This window comes from Urocampus carinirostris, chromosome 5 (assembly GCF_059441175.1).
Source record: "Urocampus carinirostris isolate Australia breed hairy pipefish chromosome 5, RoL_Ucar_1.0, whole genome shotgun sequence".
Classification (NCBI taxonomy): Eukaryota; Metazoa; Chordata; class Actinopteri; order Syngnathiformes; family Syngnathidae; genus Urocampus; species Urocampus carinirostris.
Genome location: NC_142353.1, coordinates 24,245,042 through 24,256,333, shown reverse-complemented (window position 1 = coordinate 24,256,333; position 11,292 = coordinate 24,245,042).

The following is an 11,292-nucleotide window of genomic DNA, read 5'->3' as shown; positions in this document are numbered from 1 at the left end:
CTAGTCGTCAGCACGTGTAAGTTTGTGTCTTATGTCATTTTGAACCCATCTTTGAATCCAAGAAACTTGTTCCAGGGATATAGCTAGGTCATTTTCCTATTTAGGAATGGGTGAATACATTCAAAAGGAGTATCTTAATATGTGAAAAGTTTTTTGTAGTTGTTTAAGTTTATAACTTGAAAATACGTTTGGTGTGTTATGGTCTGGTATGTTTCCTTGCACCAAAAGAGGGCTAACCGGGTTAGGAACTGGGCACAGGTATGTCCAATCACTACACAACTGTCCTTAATTATCCTGACCCTTTATAATCACTGTTTGAACAGCGCACTGGGTCAGGTAATCTCATTTCTACTGTCATCGCTACATCAGATTTGTTTTTCGTTTTCTGTTCCTGTTTGGATATTTTGTCAGTGGTGTGCGTCCACTTTGTTTGTTACATTGCAATTGCATGTCCACTGCTGCGCAAAGTTTTCTGTTGTTGTTGTTTTTGTTTTCTGGTGTCCTTTTTTTTACAGTTTTTTTGTAGTTTTGCGAGCCTGAGTTTGCTTGTTACTTTGTTCATTGCTTCTACGTTTCCGGTTTAGTCTTTGTTTCTCATTTGGATCATGTCAGGTTTGGTTTTCTTCAGAAATGTCATTATTTTGTGACTACTTGTTTGTTTATTTGGACCTCCCTTTGTTATTACTTACCATTGCTATATACTATCCCTTTTTTTTTGAGCACCCCTGTTGTGATCTTGCATCCCTCACATAAGTCTGACTCACAAACATAACAGTGGCTACAGCAAGCCTTGGAGGGTTTGTATTTTATTTTCGATCATGTTTATAATAGCAAATGCTGTAAAAGTTTTCAGTTTTTTTATTTAATGATTTTTATTAAGTTTTATTGAGTTAACAAATGGTGAGGGCTACCGGTTTGGTTTGCAGAATTCTACAGCAGTTATGTTTCGAGGCCGCCATTGGGAAAAATGATTTTTTTTTCCGGATTTTTTTCTCATTCTGTCTCTCATTGTTGAAGTGTGCATACTGTTATATTTATAGAACTCTCTTTTAAGTGGGTAAACTGGCATAATTGGTGGTTGACTAATATTGAAATATTAGTAGGACTAAAATAAGCTCAGTCAACTCTAAAAACTTCCTCTACAAAAAGGGCAATGGACAACTACATACATTAATAATTATATGTATTCAGAGTAGTTATTATATATTTTTTTCATTCATGTGTATAATTTCTTATTCCTATAAGTTATGACAGATTTCACCTCTATATAAGACTTTCTATAAATCGGTTCGATCTTTTCAAAGTTCCAAGAAAATTCCAATGACCTATCACTGGAGAACTATTTGCTGAACCACTTGGCAAGTACTTTTTTCTTATGACATGGTGTATTGCAAAATTAATTTTACACATACATTTAATAAAATTTAGCATGCTTTACCCCTAAATTCCGCGGACTGGACTCCTGTCCACGTTTTCCCCATTGTTTCTACTGTAGTTTGTAATTCCTCTTGAAGACACGCCCCCAACCTCTGTCTGCGTTCTGTTACTGGTGACACACAACCAGAAATGTGCACACAAGCCTACACCTTGATTTGAGTATTTTATTTTAAAGTTCTAAATTCAGTTTAAATTATATATATATTATAGTATATTCTGTAGCGAGAATATCTTCATGAGGAAAAACTCAGACAGCGCTGCCATTACTGTTTCACTTGTACCTTGCTGGTGAATATAATCACGCCCATGTCACAGACCTTGTGACTGTTTGTCTGCGTGTTACATGTGAAATTGTGAGTGATGCAGGTGTCCGAGGAGACTGCAATTTATTATGTGCACAGAATGAGGAACAATATCCATCCATTATCTGCACCGCTTATCCTCAGTAGGGTCACGGCGGTGCTGGAGCCCATCCCAGCTGCGTGTGGGCAGTGGGCAGGGTACACCCTCGACTGGTTGCCAGCCAGTCGCAGGGCACACAGAGACAGACAACTCACTTGCTCATTCACACCTAGGGACAATTTGGATTGGCAAAATTAACCTGACAAGCATGTTTTTGGAATGTGGGAGGAAACCGAAGTGCCTGGAGGAAACCCACGTAAACATGGGGAGAACATGCAAACTCCACACAGGAAGGTTCGATCTCATGACTTCAGAACTGTGCCACACATGCGCCAACCACTGCTCCGCCGTGCTGCCGAGGAACAACAATAACGCTTCAATTCACCATGTAGTAATAACAGTCGAGTTACTTAACTGTAAGCATAATGTGTTAGAGTACTTGTTGGCATTCCAGGAATGGGTTCCTTTGTAGCGCATTAGTTCAAACTGTTGTCCTGATGACTATATCATACTGCTTCCCAGTGGATAAGGCAAATGTTAGTTCTTTATGGTATCTAGAAAGCACAGAACCCAAGTTTGACTCAAAGCAACTGAAAGACCCACAAGTGGTTTAGAGCCTTCAGGCCTTTGTTGGTGGGAAGATTGCTCCTTTGCTCACCTTGGAAGAAGATGTCCAAACCCTTAACACAAAGTTCTCAGAGAAAACAACAGAAGCAGCGAAATGAAAGGTAGATCATTGTGGGTCGTAAACAAAATGCTCCAACAGTGCGACACGATGCGAGAACTCAAGAAGCAAAGAAGCAGCCAATCGATGAGCCAACAGAGTGATGCGCAGGTATTGTGGTGGTCTCAAAGCCCACCAGAACAATTAGAATTGGCATGGATCCGACTCATCTCTACAGCTACGTCTGTTTTGAAATATTCGTCCTTCCCGCAATCAACGAAACTCGTGAAGCTGTCAGGAGCGACGGTGTTTCCAAGACTTGATGCCACAGCTGGCTTCTGGTAGGGGCCCCTGCACCCAGAATCAGTCCCCCTGACAATGTTCATCACACAATTTGGGAGAAAACATTTTCACAGATTTCAATAAACTTTCACATACAGACAGTACCTATCCATCCATCCATCCATCCATTATCTGCATCAATAATCCTCAGTAGGGTCGCGGGGGTGCTGGAGCCCATCCCAGCAATCTTCAGGCAGTGGGCAGGGGATATCCTGAACTGGTTGCCGGCCAGTCGCAGGGCACACAGGGACAGAATATTCGCTCGCTCATTCACACCTAGGGACAATTTGTACTGGCCAATTAACCCAACATGCATGTTTTTGGAATGTGGGAGGAAACCGAAGTGCCCGGACACAACCCATGCAAGCATGCGGAGAACATGCCAACTCCACACAGGAGGTTCGATCTCATGACCTCAGAACTGTGCCGCACACGCGCTAACCACTGCTCCACCGTGCTGCCCATGGACCTATCCATCAACCTCATATCATTTGTTTTATTTGGTATAAATTTAATTAAATTGAGATTAAATCGAAATGAAAAACACAAATTTCGAGTTGGTAAGGCAGTCAAAGAAGGCATTGGGCAGGGGGGTTCAAGTGAATGTCTTTTCAAACTGTCAAATAAATATGGTGTATGTGAGTGTGCGTGTGCAACTGTGCACGTGTGTGTGCTTGGGTGCGTGAAAACAGAAACGGAGAATACCTCTGTCCTCTTCTGGCCTGCATTACTTCCTGTCCCCGGTGCCAACACTTTTGTCCCTATCATCAATCAGCACCAGTTGTTGTGTGCGTAGACGGACAAAACCAGACTCTCTTCTCTCTCTCTCTCTTTACTTTATGACAAAATAGTCACTCATGTTGAAATAGACATTTGTGGCAAAATGAGATATCCACCAAAAGTGACAGCGTTTTCAAAAACATGATTGATGGCTCAAACTAGAGCGATATCACGACTCCTTTTAAAGGTGAGGCAGACAAGAATGAAAGACATGAATCACAGGAAATAGAAACCATGATGTTTTTTTATATTTACTGGTATATTCAGTTTTTTAGAAATGGCAGAAAACTACTCACAAGTAAATTGTTTTGAAATTCATTAAAAATTCAGATTATTGAGCAGTTAATAGAATTATTAGTTGTTGTTTTTGTTTGATTGGTCAATGAAAATACAACAACAACAACATGAATTTATTCTCTGGTTTAAACTGCACCATTGATTCATTCAATAGATTTCAGAAGCGGAAAATTTTACTTGTTTTAGATCCTGTAATTAGGATGTGCTGTTGGGTCCCGAAGACGGACCGGTTGAGAAGGTTTGGTTTAGACAGGGGTCGGCAACCAGCGGCTCAGGAATCGCATGCGTCTCTTTAGTGCCGCTGGATGCTCCCTAGCGATGTTTCCAAAAATGTCTAATATTTGAAGAAGATAGAGGAAGGTAATATGTTTTTTGTTCTGCCTTTTCATTGGTATCAAGTTGTAAAAAAATCAGGACACTGGTTGTTGCCTTGAACGCAGCAACATCATATATTGAGCCATGAAGTTGTGGCTCTCTGGCTTGAATTCCTGCCTGGAGAATTTAGCTGCAATGCTAGACTATGTGGCTGCTCTGTTGTCGTCATGTTGGGGATCATTCTCCACAGGATGTGTCGCATCCAACTTAGTCATTTTGGTAGTAGGCTAATACGGCTATTATACATACATACATACAGCATGTGTGGCATTGATTTTAAAGCTTATAGGAGACTCATTTTTTGCAACTCCAGACAAATTTGTTTTTTGTTCTGATATGACTCTTTCAACATTATGGATTGCCTACCCCTGGTGTAGACGGTATAAAGTTTTTCTCCTCATTTGTGGTCACATTGGCTCGGTTAACTTATTTTTGTTCATATTCTTGCTAAACTGTATTACAGTTTATTTTAAATTTCTTTGTCAGATCATACTTGAATGTCTTTAAACAGTTTCCCATTTCTCAAAAAAGATCGAACATGTAGCAAAACGCCATGGATTTTCAGCAGATTCGCTCAGGGCTTAGCTTTCATGAGTACTTTCGCAAACACTGAGCGTATTGCGTGTGATGTCACGTGTCTTCTTCACAAAGAAGATTGCATGAAAGTCGTGAGAGCTCGCATAAAAGTCCCATTCAGTTGGAAATTTGATTGATCTCACAAAAACATCTGCTTTCACCAAAAATCTGAATTTCACATAAAGCTCTGCAGTGTGAACCTAGCTTAAATGTGCCTGGTGGTGAGACAATTCAATAGTGGCCCATGATAATCCATTGTGATAGACTCAGCAGAGAATTGTACCAAACCATTTGCATTGATGTAGAAAAACATCTGCAACTTGTTCAAAAAATGATAAACTGCTTTTTGCGTGTCAGTTAGTGGTGAGATGTTGTGAGGAGTGAACAAGTAGTTTTGAGAATTTCAAGTATGAGCAGCAAAACCAACTAAGGCAATGGAGAAAAATTGTAACTCCAAAAGCTACCGCAACCTTCCCATGTGGAGTTTGCATGTTCTCCCCGTGCCTGCGTGGGTTTCCTCCGGGCCGTCTGTTTTTTTCCTCACATTTCAAAAACAGGCATGTCAGGTTAATTGGCCGGTCCAAACTGTCCCTAGGTGAGAATGAGCTTGTGAGTTGTCTGTCCCTGTGTGCCCTGTGACTGTCTGGCAACCAGTTCAGGGTGTCCCCTGCCCACTGCCCGAAGATAGCTGGGATGGGGTCTAGCACCCTCACGACCCTACTGAGGATAAACGGTGCAGATATTGGATGGATGGTACTTTATCGCTAACTCCAAACATTTTGAAAAGCAAAACAGTGCCACCTGGTAGACAAGCGCAGAATAGTATCACAAATCTGTGCATTCTGCAGAGGTGCTCGGCGTGAGACTTTTATGAGTAATATGAAGGGTAGATTTTCCCTCAGACCTTGAGTGTGGGGGTCACCCTGCATGGAGGGGTGCAGCAATGGGGTCTGTGGCTAAGAATGGGAAGAGAGGAATGATTCTGTCAAAGAACCGCTGTGAAGAAGCTGCACAAGTTTTGAAGGTGACTCTCAGGTTATTTCCTCTCATGCATGTGCAAATAACGCGGGGATCTCAATAGTGCCCCCCACCCCCAAACCCTCTAACTGTTCATTTAAGCCCTAAATTGGAACGACCCGCCGCTATTTCCAAAACAAATAAAGTGCCTTTGAAATGGATTAGCGAGATATGTATGAATTTCTGCTTGATTTATTTGATCATTCCACGTTACAAAAGCCGCACGGCGCTCAAATGCCATTACAAGTTTTTCGCTTCCTTTCATTATGTAAGAAGAATTAGTCCTCGATGGGATTGGGTGACGGTTGGGCGGACGAAATGTAATTTGGCGGGGGGAATTTGTTGTATCTGTCGCAAATATTCCCAATTAGCTGGCTAATTACGGGAAGGTTCCCGCAATTACGGCTTAAACTGGGGAAATTTGAAGCCGCGGCCGCCCCCTAATTGTGCTAGATTTGATATTTTGCATATTTGCATAATGAGGAAATTGGGGGGGAAATTGTGTTCAGCCATTTGTGAAGAATCCTATGAATTTTATGAATGCGAAAGCCGCTCCCTCTGCGGCGGACGCCTCCGAATGGGACAATGTCACCATAGAAAACGCTATAGGACGCAAATATTTCAAATTAGCACAAGGTCATTGAAGGCATGAAATGTTTTAAAAATATTGTCCAACGGGGTTTCTCAGCAGGTGGGTCGCGGGCCTTGCCATAATAATGCTAAAAGTAAAAAATGAGGGTCATTACTTAAAGGGACAGTCTTTAATATTTGACCACTAACTAGATGCTGTCAGCAACAGACATCTCTTTGACGCTCCGTAGTGGCTCCACGGAGCGTTCCCAATCAGGGTTGGGTAGGGTTACTTTAACTGGATTACTTTCAATTACTTTTGGATTACTCCAATACCAAATATGCTAATAAAAGACAAAAGAAACTAAATGTGAAAAAAAATACTAAATTTTGTGGAGGCTTGGGGAGTAACAGAATACATGGAATGGCAAAAATGATGTTGGCAAGCTGTTTGGATTTATTTTAATTTGGTTTCTGTCGCATTTTATGTTAGTTTTGCCGGAGATCAAATAGATCAAAGCCAGGAGAGAAAGCTTATCACGTGTTGTGAGTCATTATTGTATTCATATTTAGTTTCTTTTGTCTTCATTAGAATATTTGGTATTGGAGTAATCCAAAAGTAATTGAAAGTAATCCAGTTAAAGTAACCCTACCCAACCCTGTTCCCAATATGCAAGTCGGTGCCTTGCATGGCTGCATGGCTGCATGGCCGCTATTGGTGTGTGAATGTGTGTGTGAATGGGTAAGTGTGAAGCACATTGTAAAGTTTTGGGAGGTCTTCATTGACTTGGAAAGCGCTGTATAAATGCAGACCATTTGCCATTCATATTCATATATATATATATATATATACATATATTTAGATGTGTATGTTTGTATGCATTTATGTTTGTGTATGTGTGTGTGTGTAGTCACAATTTTTTCTTGTTTTTCGCCCCGCCATTTGTGTGAGGTAAAGTGATCGTCTTGGGATCAAGAGGTTGCAGGTTCGATTCCCGGCTCATCTGTGTTGTATGTCAAAATGTCCTTGGGCAAGACACTGATTCCCTAATGCTGCGTCTAAGTATGAGAGTGTGTGTGGATGGGTAAGTTCAAAGCACTTTGGGAGGTCTTCATTGACTTGAAAAGTGCTATATAAATGCAAACCATTTAAATTTACATTTGAACAAAAGGACAGCAAAAAAAGCAAAGGACACAAGAAAAATGAAGGAAAGAGAAAAAAGGAACTGATTAGTTGACTGATTAGTATCACATGTGCCCGCTCATTTGGCGCCAGCCGCTGCAGGCTACCCGATTGGTTCCATGTCCTTTTGAAGCCCAGTCCTTTCACTCTCCTGTTGTCAGTCCATCAGCGGACCTCTGTTTCCACAAGGCAAGCATTTTGACTCTGACTCTCGTCGGTCTCGCTTTTTGCACCCGTTTATCCACCCGTCCGTTCCTGATCTCCCTGTTTGTCTCCAGCTACGACCTGTTTTTGACTCCGACCACGTTTTTGCTCTCCTGTCCCTGTTATCGACCTGTTTTTTTCCATACACCGCAATCTCCCGCTCCGGAAGATCCACTTCCGTATTCAGATCACGATCCGATTGTGTGAGCGGCTGCCCTTCCTCTTTCTATCAATAAACTTGTGGTTGATGCTACGCATTTGGGTCCTAATTCCGTTCTGGTCATGACAGGGAAAGCAAAGAAAATAGTCACTAGAACAGAGGAAAAAATCAAGGATGAAACAAAGAAGGGAAAATAGTCAAATGAAGAAGAAAAATAAATGAAAAATGCAAGGTAAAAAGAAAGACAAAGCAAAGAAGAAAGACAGATAAAGAAAAAAGAAATAAAGAATAAAGGAAGAAAAACAGACGAAGAAAATAGGTAAAAAGTAAAAGGAATTAGTGAAGAAAAAGAAAGAAATTGAAAAAAGGAAGACAAGAAAAAAAGCAGTTGTGAGCCTCTCCTTATGTTGACCACATTTCTCACCTACAACTTAAAAGATGCATGCTTCTGTAATAATTCCTGTATTATTGCCTATTATATCAATCAAAACATTTTTTTCTTTAATCAACATTTTTTTCCCTACCACTAGGAGGCGCTAAATAATACAGACCGTGAGATATGACGCACTTCTTCTCCTCCTCACCCTGCGCCGGTGAACAAACACCGAACGGTGTTTTATTAAGAAGCCTTTGATTTTGTCATTAGATTTATATTAGATAATTCATCCAGATTGGCCTGTGAGACTTAATTATGCATTATCACAGCATGCTGATTGATATTGAGAAAGATAAGTGTTCTATGTAATTGGCAATAAAGAAGGTAATTTTAGAAATTTGTCCAATCAGTAATGATTATGAGGCTGTGAGTGGTTAATGGCGTTAACTCGGGTGTCCCTTTCACACAGTCCACCCTTAGCTTGTCATCTAGATGAAATAAAGGATACACGAGAGCAGGTAATACACATCAAGATGATACTTGATCATAGTTGTCCACAATGATTGCGTACTCTCATTCCTTTTGACTTACTTGTACCCTGAACAATAATTGTTTGGAATTTCACAGCAAAATCACCAGAGTTGAATCAACACTGGAAAGTGCTTCCTGCTTATTTGTGTTCACATCCAGTGTTGGGCGCATTGCTGAAAAACAGTCATTATTTTGCACTTATTTGTCACTTCATTTAAAAAAACATTTCAGATAATATCAGATTACCTACACACAAAATGTAGGTTGTTACTCAGAAAGTAACATCTAGTTACAAATTACCGTATACACCCATATATATCATATTTCTTGGCTTGTGCAATCTTAAGACCTTGGAAATGAACACTTGGCCGAGACACACCATATCAAGTTTGTCTCTGGGCTTCAAAGCACTCGATGATCTCCTTCTGGCTAATGTTTTTCCTCTAACCATAAAGGATGGCGGCGCGCACGAGTGCAGCGGCTTCACATGGCTCTCCAGTTAATCTTTTTACTTTCAGTGTTCTTTTATCTCTCATCTTTTCCTTGATAAATACTTGCTCGGCAACAAACACCCTCAGTCGCCAGGAATTTATTAACCTGGGACTAAGATTAGACTTCGACTCCTTTCACGACTACAATAACACCCACGACATCCCGAGGGATATACAGAGACCACCTGGATCTCCCCGGGTGATCTGCCCGGCCGACAAACGACGGAGACGGCGGAGGGAGAGAAAGCAAAAACGGGGCTGTCAGTCAGGCCTAGTGGCGAGGCTAAGAAGGCTACCACACAGACAAGCGCTTCCGAGTATCTTCCTGACCAATGCCAGATCCATTGTTCACAAAATCAGCAAATTTGAGCTGCGGATCGCTACCAACAGCTTCGTGCGAAATTGCAGTATTTTTGTGATCACGGAGTCTTGGCTTCACCCGCGGATACCCGACGCTGCAGTCCAATTAGCAGGACGCACGCTACACCGGCACGATCAAAACGAAGACTCCGGTAAAAACAGGGGTGGGGGACTATGCGCTTACGTGCATAACGTGTGGTGCAATCACAGCATAATCATTGACACACACTGCTCACCAGATATAGAGTTTCTAGCAGTATCGTGTGGACCATTCTATCTACCGAGAGAGCTAACGGTGGTCATTGTGATATTTGTTTATGTTCCACCGGATGCTAACGTTAGCATAGCGCTGAATCTCCTGCTCGCTGCTATCAATAAACAACAGCTTGCACACCCCAACGGAGCTTTTATCGTCGCCGGCGACTTTAATCAGGCATGCTTAAGGACTGTACTTCCAAAATTCGTTCAATACGTGGACTATGCAACCAGGGGTGAAAAAACATTGGACCGTGTGTACAGCAACATCAAAAACGCGTACAGAACTCCCCCCCTCCCACACCTAGCTGAATCCAATCACCTCTGTCTGTCCCTAACCCCCTCATACACTCCCATCCGGAGAAAAAAATAGCCTGTAAAAAGGACAATACAAACATGGCCTGAGGGAGCCCTCTCTCAGTTGCAGGACTGTTTTCACCGGACTTGCTGGGAGGTATTTGAAAATCATGACCTCCAGGAATTCACTGACACTATATTATCCTATATTCGACACTGTGTGGATAAAGTCACAGAAAATAAAAAAATCTGGGTCTACCCAAACCAAAAACCCTGAATGTCCAGCAAGGTGCGCACCCTTCTCAAACACAGCAACACCGCCTTCAGGTATGGAGGCTCTTTAAAGCGTGGCCAGGGCTGACCTGAAGAGAGGCATTGAGGACGCAAAAGCAGCCTACACGAGGAGGATCGAGCACCTCTTCGCTGGAAATGACTCGAGGAAGGATGTGGCAGGGTCTACAACACATCACAAACTTCAGAGTCAATAACCTGGAAACTGTTGAGGCTCATGCTTCACTAGCTGCGGATCTTAATCAGTTCTTCACTCGCTTTGAAGCTGGAAGGCCACAAACAGTCACATCACACCCACCAACAACCAGCAGTAACACACTGACCTTTCAGGAGCATGAAGTAAGGCGTGTGCTGAAAACTGTTAACCCCAGGAAGGCAGCTGGCCCGAATGGAGTACCAGGCAGGGTACTCAGGGATTGTGCCGATCTGCTGGCTGGGGTCTTCACCACCATCTTCAACCAGTCCCTATCACAGACTACCGTCCCACCCTGCTTTAAAACCTCCACTATCATTACCATCCCCAAGAAGTCAGCAGTGGAAAGCCTCAACGACGACAGGCCTGTCACTCTTACGCCTGTGGTCATAGAGTGCTTCGGGAGTTTGGTGTCCCAGCACATCAAGGACTCCCTGCCACCCACACTGGACCCCCACCAGTTTGCCTACAGGGCAAACCGCTCCACTGAC